Genomic DNA, 14,382 nt, shown 5'->3' with positions numbered 1-14,382 from the left:
ATATAACGTAGAACATATTTATGGCCAAGGTAATTTGGGTAAATGAAAGGAATATAAGCCACGAGAAATAATTCAGAGAGTCAGAGAGGACATACCTTAGTTATTCCAAAATTGTATTCATCAATACAAGGAGCAGGTGTTTGATCTGCGATAAAATAAAAAAAAAGAACAATCTTGGCTAAGTGGTCTTCAATTTTTAAATTAGGCATAAAAAGTGAGACAACAGCAAGAAAGTTTTATGTAAATTGTGTAATGTTGAAATCTGAGTTCACAAGAACCAATTTAAGAAAGCATACTTCTGCAGCTTAACATAAACAATGGTGCTGTAATAAACTCTAATGCGCAACAAATTAACAAACCAGCTTTTTTTTCTAGTAACAAAATAAGAAAATTTAAGCAGCTGCATATATATGAACTGACGCAAGAATAAAAAGAATCCTATTATCAGTTGAAGGTGGCTTGAAAATGCATTAAATGAATTCTAAAGCACTTGTAGAATATATTATTACTCCACTCTTACAGAAAGAATAAATTGAAGGCATAGGTAATCATAAGTTCTTGACTTTAGGCGTGTCGACTGATATTGCTTGTGAAAAGGCATCTCTGTGTGTGTGCACGCGCGTGTGTCTGTGATTCAATAAACTGTATCATTTGTATGACGAAATAAAATTGTGTCACAGTTTTAAGAATTAATTCACTTTGCAAAAAGTTTTTGGGTAATGTAAAAGTTTTTGGGTAATGTGGGAATTAATAATTCTAAGTTTGGCACAAAGCCAGCAAATATGTAGGAGGGGGCAAGTCAATAACTGGTACTTATTTTATCGATTTTGAAAGGATGAAAGGCAAAGTCAACTTCGGTGGAATTTGAACTAAGAATGTAAATCCAGGAGAAATGTCGCTAAATATTTCGTCCGGTTGCTAACCATTCTGCCAGCTCACCGCCTTAATGTGGGGATTAATAATTCTTTCTACTTTTGGCACAAGGCCTGAAAATCTTTAGGGAAGTGGTCTATTTGATTACATCAACCCCAGTATCTAATTCGTACCTATTTTATCGACTCCGGAAGGATGGAAGGCAAAGTCGATCTCGGTATAATTTTTGTGGGGATTAATGATAAAAGTAGTTTTATTATTGCAACAAAAAGAGCTTCAAGCTTTTGCGGCATCAATAATATTCTCTCTAAATGTTAATAAAATTTTAGAATTAAAATTTGGTTCTCATAAAACGCATTTGTCACTCTCACCAACTTGTATGTTCTCATGCTTCTGAAGAATTACCTTCTAACTGTGTCTCTTAAGAGATCATCGATGAGCATCTTACAAGGAAATATATAAATTAATTAAAGAGGGTGAGGATCCATTGGAAATGATTCCCTTTTCGGTTAGAAAATAGTTAGCAAGAAGTAAACGTGTATAAAAGAATTCTTAGCCAGTAGGTTGCATTAAAATTGCATTTTCAATTGGAATTTTTAGTTGCAACAAGTATTATGCAATTATATGCTATGAACTCAGATGCAACTAATGCACTTCATTTAATATTTATAAGATCTGCATCGAATGAAGTTCAACAAATTTATTTAATTTTCTAAAACGAACTGAAGGATCGTTGTTGTATCTCAGATGAAGTATGCAGTTTTGCATTATCTGTGCTCGCGAGAAATTTTCTTTCTCAGTGTTGAGAATCTTGAAACGAACTTGGAATTTTAGTGAATAAAATCACTTAGCAAATAAAATCCTGCGTATCCTTCTTGTGGGTACTTTATTGGACTAGTGGTTGGTGAATGAATCGGCCTCTTACTGGGCTTGCCCAGTAAGTGAGGAATATGGGCACCTAGCAAAATTAAAAAACAAAACCGTGTAGAAAGCAGATAAACTTTTTGAGGGACAACGGTACCTGTATCCCAGAAAGAGGTGGGAATCATCAGAGTTATCAAGCTCCATGAAACATTTGAATGGAAATTTCACCAATATTTAATTCTATACCGTGGAGAAGTTTGGTATAAAAATTTAAGTGCTCTAACAGTAGATATAGTGTTAGAGCGCTTGATTCTAAATAACATCTTGTACTGTACTTTATAACTCTAACTGAATCTAAATAAAATCTAACACGACTTCCTTACATCATGTTTACTCGATATTCGGTTCATTAGTCAGCTACATATTTTGATTCCTTCAAGTTATTAAAGGTTTTGATTCATTCAAGAAACAAACGTTATTAAAAAATAAATAACAAAATAAAAAAATGATTTTACGTTATCATTTTATTGATTAGCCCTCATGTCAATTGAGCAGAATTTTTAATTAATGGTAATCCAGGCAATATATATTCAGGGATTCCGAATAATTCCTCTAAGTTTCAGGTTGTTTTGTGAAAGGCCAATACTCACCTTAGCAACAAGTCTCCCATCTCTCCAGACTCCACTGTCGTTTCCTGTTAAAGGAAGAACCGAAACGTTTTAGCACCAAAGTTGTCGCAACTGTTGCCATTAGAACCTAAAAGCCCGAAACATGTGGTACTGTAAAGCACTCCTGACACAGAAGCAATTCCAGCAATACATAGTCCCAGGCTGGCAATTTATTTAGGAACCCCAAATAGATGAAAGGAAAAGTTTATCTTAGCAGAATTAGAGCTCAGAGTGTAGAGGGATGTCATTCAATACAATTCTCAACAAATTCTACCCGTTCGTCACCTTCATTTTAAAGTGCAGTGCATCTAAGAATACATTATTCTATAGTTGTTTCATAAGGTGTAAGCATATTATCTTGAAGAGACTTAGGTGTTATTGTTATAAGGTCGAATAAACTGCACAGAGAACTTCAAAGAGAATCCTTCATTGGTTTCTGTTGCTCATTGGCCAGAATAAATCTATGTTCGTAGTTTTAGTGTTATTTGTAATGCTGAATAATTCTTGTGAAATGGTTATGTAAAACTATGTAAAATGGACGTTCGTTGAATGTCGATAAGTCCAGTTTTCATGAGGAATGAAAAGTCTCACATCTTCTGCTCTTGATCTGCGGTGAGCACCAAGACTTTGAAAAGTTAGACTTTTAACTTTTCATAACAGTTTGACCTGAACAATATTCTATTTACATTCCTGTTGATCAATTGATTTTAAGACCTAGGACTTCGCTCTGTTTAAGTTAGTTTTAACATATTCAAAGCAATAATAATCTAAAAGCTAACTACAAATAATTAAACAGCGAGAAAAAAATAGTATCATATTCTAAATATCTCCCAAATACGGGAAACAACCCCGCAAATGTTTCGCTCTTATGGTACCTCTCCGGTAAAGTATAAACTTTGCTGTACTTACTGAAGTAGCGATGAAAATTATCAAATAAATGTATAAGACTCTATATAAGGCTGGTATCAGACACTAGAATCGTTTCTAAATTATTCATTGACGCTGTTCGTTTAGAAAATAATAGTTAAGGAGGTATTAAAACAATATTAGTAAATTACAAATATTATTTTTTCCTCAACATACAATTATTTCTAATTAGCTGTTTAACAATCATTCATTAATTATTATGAACTTAAGTAATGTTTCGTTTATATAGACGGTTTCCTGAATAATCAATCATAATTATCTTCTGCAAGCACTAGGGAGTGATTTCAGAAATTCGTAGGGAGAAATTTATTTCCAAAGTGAAAATTCAGAAGGGAGAAAGGAGAAACAGGAAAAGAGAGAAAGGAGAAAGGGAAGAAAGAAGAAATAAGAGAAAGGAAAAGAGAGAAAGAGGAAAGGAGAAAGAGAAAAGAGGGAAAAGAGAAAAAAGACAATAATATTTACAAAACGACAGAAACGGCTAAAAAACTGAAAAAAAGGTTCTGCTGTAATAAACTGAAGAAAAGTAAATCTATAAAATGCATTACTCAGAGACGCTTTCTGCATGAAAAGCAATAGTTAAGTTAGTGTTAAGGCAAGAAGACTTCGATCGAGATAACATAAAGGCAGGTACTCTTAGTTTAAAGGAACAGATAGTGTTCCAATCGAAGCAGAAGGAAGAAAGAGATTAAGAGATAGAGATAGATAGACAGGAAGAAATAGCGATGAAGAGACAAGGGAAATAAAGCTATTAAGCTTGGGAAAAAACATGGCCTCCGTAGTCTAATTTTTATCTCCCTTTAGATATAAATAAATGTAACGAGTTTTGTAACAATTCAACGTTCGGCATTATTTAGAAATCAAGAGAACGCTGGCCTGACAAAAAGTTTCAATCTAGCAACGTTATTATTATTAGAAAATATCGTATGCCAGACAGAATTAAAAGACGGTAATAATAATTGAATGTCAGGAACGTCGATGACTATGTGCATGATAAATGGTAGAAGTAATACCAATATCGCATGTAAAAGGCAATTACGAAATGCTTTAGGTTAGTTATTCGAAAGCTGTCTTTCTCCTCGATCGGCTGATTTGTATGATAATAGAATAACCAACTTTTTACTACAGTCACAGTAATGTGTTAGGTATTTAAAGTGTTTAGATTATAGAAGGGGTGAATCAGCTAGAGCGCCATAATAACCAGGTATTCACTTACGACCCAATAAAAATGGAATCTGGAAATAGATTAAAGGTTATATGACTGCGGTACTTTCAACTTAACTTCTTAGACTACGTGAAAAATTCTCTACTAAATCTTGGTCAACTTTGGATAGATTTTTAACTTCAGTGTTAGCCGCATATAATTAATAAGCAAGAAACTTGATCGTAGGCCAGATCTATAGAATTTTTGGCAACTGAGAAGAACTTTCACTCTTCTAATTGAACAACCTTTGTACGTGCCTAAAAATATATTCTCGACTCTCCATGCATGACTACCAACCATCAGTGCTTACGTCTGTCGTATTATGGACGGATTAATAACCAGTTATTTGTTCTCAACCAAAGATTTGTGTTCTTTCTATGAGTGTCAGTAATAGCTATTGATTTACACTACTTCAGTTTAGCTCTTTTGATGAAGAGCCAGAATCTTTGTTACACTCACAATTCATTGTCATTTTTATGGCTATGGATATGTTTTGTGGGTAGATATAACCGTCTTGGTGATTCAATGAAATCTCTTATACACGTCAGAGTTCAAATATGGCGACTATAAGCTAGAAAGTCGATCATCGATATAAAACTACATTTCCATCCTGTGTTATTTATTCTTGGTAATTCGTACTGCAACCAAGATATACATCTACATGGCATTAATAGTTCTATTACAGTCCAAGATACATTTGCTCTTACATATCAAAGAAACTTACATTTCCGTTTCATTTGGTAATTCCACGTCCAGTTCTTAACACGATTCTACGCTAGCAGATATTTTTTAATGTTTTATCAGTTTCATTATTACTGAAAATGTAAAATAGAATGTTAGCTGATGGGCATTGAATAGCGGTGCCTAGCTGGCTGAAATACATAGGTTCTTCGTCATTTTAGCAAGATTGCAGAACAATTTACTGGCATTGTTCAGACTCTAACACATGTTACAGCCACTTACAAAATGTAACTCAATCCGACAGGCGATATAGCAAGATTTGCTATTTATACTTTATATACATGTATTGAGATATATTGATATGAACAGATTATCGAATATATTTTTAGCTTCAGGCTACTTATTGTATAAACATGAATCCTGCTAGTCAAGTTACACGCTACGTTAAGCTTATTCGTTAATAGTATCAATCAGTTCTATCTGCTCCTGTTATTAGCAAATAGGTTAAATCCCATCTTGCCAACGTTGCGTTTTGAATTCATTAATCAGTATCGAACACGTTTTAGTTGATTCTCATAATTATATGGGCTTATCATAAGAAGTAGACTTTGTAGAACAACCAAAGATACAGCTTAATTTCTGGCATAAGTAAAGGAAATAACTCGATGGCTACAGAACAGCAATTAAGAACGATGTATCATAAAATTTACCCTCCTTAAAAAATACGATAAACTCTGTGATTGCCAAATAATGTCTTAGATTAATCCTTTCTCGTGGTTTCATCGTTCTACTTGAAAGGTAAAGTTCATTAACTGGAATGATAGTCATGGCAGGATTCGGTGATATTATTTCACCCCGTCTCCTACTGAAAAACTCTCCATTTTAATAGATAATTATTAAAGAATGAAGCATGGAAGTCGTAAGTGTTATTGAGATTAGGGTTTGTTAAGTCCAACCGTGACAGCTGAACTGATGCCTTTTGACGTGTCGGGAATCGTTACAAATCACGAAAGAAAACATTGTCTTCTACTTCATTGCTTTTGAAACGAAAAAAAACGCACAAAAAACACAATCAAACAAACATTGTCCTTACACTCAAACTCTCCATCTTTCTCTAATAAAATTTGCGTGTACCCATAATTGTTATTTATAAGGAGAGAACCATAAGCAATTAGTCAAGATGGTAAGGGAGAGGCTGATTGGAGAAAACCACCAGAAAAAAAAAACAAGATAATGGAGAATTTTATTTGTAACAGGTGACAGTCAACATAAAATTGAGGATAAAATTGAAATGTGCAGAAGATAGAAAAGCATCTCTTCTCACAGAATTCTAAATGATTCCCTGATTTTAGAGCTAATAGCTCTGACTCCCATCCTGTATGATTTCTTTATTCACTTTGTCTCATTTCCTCTGGGGTTGCAATAGATGATGTTTCACAATCCATAGTTTTAGAAAAATGTTTTTCTTCCAAAGACATGAAGTAAGTTTTTTCTATCACTGTAGATAATACCAGATATTTCAACTAGAGACAATAGCACTTGGAGACATGGAACAATAATTTGAAAGATGATATACACACAGGGGAATACAGAAGTGTCACGTGAGTATTTATCAACGACCACTGAAAGGCATTTGTTCTGAGGAACTGACAGTTTAGATCTCTTGAAATCTAATGAGATGTGATCCATTGCCTCCTGTATAGTTTTCATGAAGTATTGATTACTTTGAATGTAACATTTAGGTTTTAGTTCGGACCATATTCGACAGTCATAATATATTTTACGAACATCCTTAGTTAAAAAAAAAAGTAAATGTTTTGATTTACATAATCCATCAATCTTCTTTCTCCTAAGTGACATAATTCACCGTAAAGATATACTAACGCAATTTATAATCTGGCCGAGCAGAACAATGTATCCGTGGCAGGCACCAGTATATATATTTCCTTTTATCACATCGATAAAAATGTCAAAAGAATATGAAGAACGTTCGATAATCCAACATTTATCATTCGTTACGATGCATTTATGGGGTTTATGAAGCATAGATTAGACGCTTTGATGGTCTGTAACGAGGGTTAAGTTCCTAGGAGGTTGTGTCAGTATTTACGTAAGTCCACAACTGTGGTAGCTTTCTTGTTAATAAAGTGATATCGTTAATCAGTCTTAAATGGCAAGGTGACCTCTTTAGGGGTAGTGCTGAAGCTAGTGTTGTATCTGATGCATTGACTTCAACCGTAAATGAGGAAGAGTTGTTACTGGTTTACGATGATTTTCTTTGATGATGTCAATATTTTTTAAGATAGTAACAACTTCTTGTGGAATGGGATAGCGGTGCATCTGATTAAGTGTTTTAATTCGTCCAAAATAAGTGTCACACGATTGCTGTTGTCTTTTTAATTTCCTTTTGTGAAGTAGGAATTTCAAGGTATTTAAACAGAAATAGCCTAACAGCTTAAGCAATTGCTCTGTAATTTTGAAGAGGCGGTACCCAAAGAATTTTAAGAATAGATATATAAGTATCGTTTTGATTCTCTTTTTGATTCTCGCTGTTTACCATGTACATGATAATTTATTATCGGCTGGTAGATATCACCACGGGTCAGCAAACCGTTTGCTGAAGTTGTAAACAAGAGCTTTGGCTTTTGTTGGATTCATTAGTCCAAGGTGCCTTTGGATGACGAGACACAACAAATGTGAAACATTTACTTTGACCACCGAACAGATGTCGGTGTACACTGCAGCGTTCCAGCTTCTGAAAACGGAACCGAAGCCAGCCGCCATAAGGACAGCTTCCCCCTTGCGTTAATTAATCGAGTATGTTATGAACTCACATTTATCGTAAAGATGTTCGCCTGTGACGAAATACAACAGCGATTAGCATATCCACGTTTGAATCTAACGGAACGTATCAAGAATGAATATGCAAGTCATCCTTTTGATTCTCGCTGTTCATCATGCATATAGCAGTTTATAATTTTATGTTTGTTTTGCTGAAATAGTTTTTTTTTCAAGAGAGAATTATATTTAGATCTTGGCGCATGACAGAAATGCATTTAGATTTCCGTCGTGACTTTCCTTAAAGGTACCATATACAATAAAGTTTTCTAAATATGAGCAAGGAGATTCGAGGTTATTCAGTGAGGTAATTGTACTATCCCTCGTTGCAAACAAACAAGCTACAGCTTTCGTAAAGCCAAATGGATGTCTTGGCTACTGATGTAATTCTCTCAAGTCTTGAAAATTAGAACATTTTTTAATCAGCAAGAACAACTGATAAAAAGCATTGTTCATCTTGGCGTTACTAAAATATGCTGCAACGCAGTATATATTAACTCGGAAATGAGAAGTAATGAATTTGTTAGTCTAAAGATGCCATCCGTCACATTCCTCTTAATTTAACACCAAACGCCAAATCTAATATTACACTAACCTGAAAGAATTCGGTGAACGAGAGTCAATTTGTAGAGTACAATCTTTTGTTACTATTACCCGAACTCTTCTCAGTTCTCTGAGGTCTTCTTTGAAAACAATTTACTTTTTGCTTTACGAATTGGCTCTCGTTCACCGAACCCTTTCAAGTTAGTGTAATATTAGTGGAGGCGCAATGGCCCAGTGGTTAGGGCAGCAGATTCGCGGTCATAGGATCGCGGTTTCGATTACCAGACCGGGCGTTGTGAGTGTTTATTGAGCGAAAACACCTAGAGCTCCACGAGGCTCCGGCAGGGGATGGTGGCGAACCCTGCTGTACTCTTTCACCACAACTTTCTCTCACTCTTACTTCCTGATTCTGTTGTACCTGTAATTCAAAGGGCCAGCCTTGTCACACTGTGTCACGCTGAATCTCCCCGAGAACTACGTTAAGGATACATGTGTCTGTGGAGTGCTCAGCCATTTGCACGTTAATTTCATGAGCAGGCTGTTCCGTTGATTGGATCAACTGGAACCCTCGACGTCGTAAGCGACGGAGTACCAACAACAACAAGTGTAATATTAGATTTGGCGTTTTTAGTAAATTAAGAGGAATGTGACGGATGGCATCTTTAGACTAACAAAATTTGGCAATACTCTGAGGAGCTTCTGAGATATTGAATTTAAATGCCACTGCAAAATGTTGGGGTATGAAACTCTATTCCAGAGTTAAATCAGAGTTGACAGTGAGTATAACTAAAAATATCTCTGCAAATTTCATACACACCTAATATCAAATTCTTCGAATAGTTTCAATGACAAAACAGTTCCACTTTCCTATGTCAACCAAAAGCCTGCATCAGAAAAGGATCTAATAAATTAGAACTTCACAAAGTTGAAGAAATTGATGAATTAGAAATCGGTTTATTTAGTCTTTATTGGTGCCATAATTGTTTAATACGTGATTTTCACACTCAGGAAAATTGGCTTTTTTCTCACACTTCCGACATAGCGTTGGTAGGTGGACATGTTTTGTGCTCATACCTACATTAAAACAACAACACAACAGCTTCTAAATGAGAAGCCGTTGAAATAGGTTATTATTATTATTAGGTATCTTAAGATGGCGAGCTGGTAAAATCGTTAACACGCAGAGCAAAATGCTTAGCGGCATTTCGTCCGTCTTTACGTTCGGGTTTCAAATGCCGCTGAGGTCGACTTCGCCATTAACCCTTTCGGAGTCAATAAAAACAAGTATCAGTTGAGCACTGGGGTCAATGTAATCGATTCACCAACTAACCTGAACTTTCAGGCATTGTACCAAAAATTTGAAATCATTATTATCAGATATCCTCTTCTATTTAAAGAGTAGCGTTTACAAAGATAGCTTGATAGTTAACGCTGGCATAATTTATTACTAAATCCAATCCAAGACTTGTGAAACTACTTTTTCCAAATACGATGTTTTATTTTCGATCAGTCTGAGTTTTAATCTTGTTGTTTTAGATATAAAAGTATTATTATCGATTTTGTTTACAAAATTCCGATAAGGTAACATTAAAGTTATATTCTTTAACAATAGTTTCCAGACTTGAAGGAAGTGAATTAGGAATCTGAAAAAAAACATTGCTTATTGGTTTAATGTGGGTGTCCTGAATGCAAATTATCGTAACCTACTTGAGGAAATATGAAATTTACGAGAGAGTGTTATCTGTAGATATAAGTCAATAGCAAGAAGATTGTTTTGAGCGTATGAAACCAGTGTTTAATGTCAGAAGAGGTTAACAACGAATGAGAAGGAATTGCGTTAAATATTTCGGGGTGAACAATTCAGTTCATATTGAACTCTTTGAATAATCTGCCATAAAAAAACGTAGTTATTTGAGGTGTGAATTGTAAAAACTTCATTTAGCAACAAATGAAGCGGCTCAACGTTCAGTTTAAAGATAGGAAAAAATACGTACACCACGATGCATGAATTGTTAAACAACACAATATCACAAGAAGCCTTCTCTTTCGACTACGAGTAAAATACCTGAACATTGATTTTTCAAATCTAAGAACGAACAATATATTTTTTTAATAGGAACCGAACAATGGGAACCGGATATAGTGTTATCTTTACTTGACAGGAATTTGCACTATCAAGGTAGAAACAAGGACTCATGTTCTATCACTTGTGGTCAAGAACGAAGCTTAACTTTCGAATAGCTCCGCTCACTGTATATAAGAAATGAATAGTACAAACATCTCAGAACTTTGAGTTGTGGAAACACTTTAAAACTGATAAATATTTTGTTATATAGCAGCGCTGAGTTCATGTCCATCTAGAGCTCTATAATACTCTATGAATAAGATATGACTACGAAAATTTCAGTTTCTACACTGTAATGACTCATGTAATCCATAAAGAAGTAAATACATTCAAGTTATTTTCACTCAATACCATTAAGCAGCTCTCATATCTTCAAAGAATATTCTTTCACTGAAAGAAACAAAGTGTCTCAATGTAAGAAACTTTGACACATTTTAAGACACAACCTGACTGGATAATCTTTTGAATTTAAACAAAAAGATCTGTTATTATGGCTTATTGTGAATAGTTAAGGGCGGTACTTTGAAGCAATTTTAGGCTGAGTACATCTCCATTAATTATATACTGTAATCAATGGAATTCTCAGGAGATAACTCGTGTAAAATACTTAGGGAAACAACGGAGTCATAATCGTAAAGAAAAAAAAAAAAAACCATGTATCATTTCTTGCGTTCAATTACCTTGATGTTTCTGTCTTGGGTATTAAACGTGAACTGTGAAGTTTGAATATACACATGCAAAGGTATCAAGCAATTATTTGTGAGGTTTGTTTTCATATAAAGTGGAAACATACGTTTCTGAGAGTGGTACGATTAAAGTACCTACCACAATGACATAACGTAACTGTACTAGGATATAAACTTTAAATCACATCCACTAAATATAGCACCTACGAGATATATTTTCTGCTAAAACACTCGGAAAAAAAATAGAGTGGCAGATAGTAAGAATCGAACTCATATTTAACAATTTATGTGTATATAATGAATCCGTCTCATATTTATTGATTTATTTGCTAAATGTATTATAAAACAACAGCAATCTCAGATCTTGCTTCAACAGGCAGTAAAAATCATTCGTTTTATTGGTAAAAAAACAACTTTTTATTGTTTTCTTCCCCACTGGAAATAAAGTGTCTCGTTCTTTTTATTATTATTATTATTTTTTTCTTCTTCTTCTTCGCACGGTGGATTCAACTTTGACAGAAGAGATGGTCTGCAATGAAGCTTTTCTCTTTGAAGTAAGGCTAATCTGTTCGGTGTAATAAGCCAAATCTTTCTCCGCAAAAAAGGTTAATATATTTATAAGAACAATAAGAAAATGTAGCAACGTACAATCATGTTTCTCTTACATTATCACCACTACATCATCATCATCGTCATTATTATTATTACTACTACTACTACTATTATTATTATTATTATTATTATTATTATTATTATTATTATTATTATTATTATTATTATTATTATTATTATTATTATTATTATTATTATCATTATTATTATTATTATTATTATTAGTAGTAGTAGTAGTAGTAGTAGTAGTTACTTTATGTTGTTTTGCTGCTCAATTACAATAGCGTCAAGAATTTATCCTTGCAAAGCATTCCAAAGCAATTTGAAGTGTTTGAACAGATTATCAATTACTCTTTTTTTCCCCAAAGCTATTATTAACTTCGATGTGTGATATCGATCGGAAACCTAAAATAATATATTAGTAAGGAAATCAATAGATTTTGGATATGAAGGAGGCATAATTTTATGAAAATTTGATGAATCAACCAAGTGAAATATAGCAAATAACCTTACTAAGTCCAATAGAGTTCACAGTTTCTGGGACTCTCTCTCTCTCTCTCATTCCTTTCGTATTTCCATCTCTCTCTCTATGTCTTTCTCTCCTTGTTTGTCTCTCTGTTATGTGAATGTCGATTGACCCTTCGATTTATTGATAAAACAAGTCGTATGAGGTTATTTAGGGCGATCTAAGAGGCTTCATCAATGTTATAATTTTCTCTTAAAACTACCGAATGCAGGGAACTTATAGCTATCAAATCAGGAGCCTAGATCGATGTTAAAGCAACAATACTAAAACTAATACTAAATATTATTGTGTGAATACTTCAATTATGAAGTATAAATGGGTTCCTTTCTTTCCTTGTTTCTAAATCCATACGAAGACTGCAACTTGTCTTGTTTTTATGAACCAATGCTACTTATTGAAGTATATCTAATGAACTCCCGCGCATTATTTGTTATATCAAATATTATTTTCTACTCTAGGCACAAGGCCTGAAAATATTGGGTAGGAGCCAGTCGATTAGATCGACCCCAGTACGCAACTGGTATTTAACTCATCGACCCCGAAAGGATGAAAGGCAAAGTCAACCTCGGTGGAATTTGAACTCAGAACGTAAAGACAGACGACATACCGCTAAGCATTTCGCCCAGCGTGCTAACGTTTCTGCCAGTTCACCGCCTTATTGTTATATCAAATATCAAAGACAGATTTCTTTACATCGTGTATACTTTCGTGTGCAGCCGATATAACTGGTTAAAACAGAATGGGTGTATCGTGGTTCAGGGCAATAAGTAGACTTTAAAATAAAATTGTAAGTTAATGAAATGCTTATCAATTATACAATGATTCTACTTTTAAACCAAAGTAATTGAAGTAATAAAAGTATACACAATATCTGCTTGCAGTGAAGTGGATTGGTTAATGCAGTTGAAATGTCTTGGCGATTAATTTGAATACATATTGCCTTGTTTCAGTCGCTGGACTTCGGCCATGCTGGGGCACCACAGTAAATTGTTTACTCGGACGAATGGATCCCAATACTTATTTTTAAGTCAGATACTTATTCTATCGGTCTATTTTGTCGAACCGCTTAAGTTACGGGGATGTCAATTCTGTGTACTAGTCCTGTATGAAAGTGGTTCCGATCACCGAAGAAAAAGCTACGCACTCATTTGATCTGCTTGAAACAACAGCCAAATCTCTTTCTAATGTACCCTACTAACTGTGTTTTTTGTTTAAAAAGGAAGGAAAGCTAGGTTCATGCGGTCATAAACTTTGTCTGGAGAGTTTTTTTTATCATTCTCGTTTACTGAACCATCAAGTTACAGGAACGTAAACAAACTAGTACCGGTTAGTAAAGACAGGTACACACACGCATGCACACACTACGGAATTCCACCCAGTTTCTGTCTACCGAATCCACTCACGAGGCATCGGTCGATCCGGGGCTGTAGTAGGAAATACTTGCCCAAGATATCGCGCAGTGGGACTGAACTGGAAGTCACGTGCTTGCAAAGTGAACATCTTAACCACATAGTCATGGCCGCACCTACGTAATGTATAATATGGCCGCACCTACGTAATGTATAATATTGCTGACGTCATAAGAATTTATAAACTTCCGAGAAACTTGAAATATTTCTTTTCATTTTATGAACAGTAGACATCGAAGCATATAAAGCTATAAGTAATAGCATGTTTGGGATAAAGAAACCTTTTGGATAGAACAAATCGAAGACTTCCGGAATCCAACGATAGAATGCTTGTCAGGTCTATAGGAGATACTGGTCCGTGTCCCACGAATAGCCTTCAACTTTTTCTATGCGAAAGGAGTTTTCAACTCATTATTTACATGCTATGAT

This window comes from Octopus bimaculoides, chromosome 12 (genome assembly GCF_001194135.2).
Source record: "Octopus bimaculoides isolate UCB-OBI-ISO-001 chromosome 12, ASM119413v2, whole genome shotgun sequence".
Lineage (NCBI taxonomy): Eukaryota > Metazoa > Mollusca > Cephalopoda > Octopoda > Octopodidae > Octopus > Octopus bimaculoides.
Note: the sequence above shows the minus strand (reverse complement) of the source record.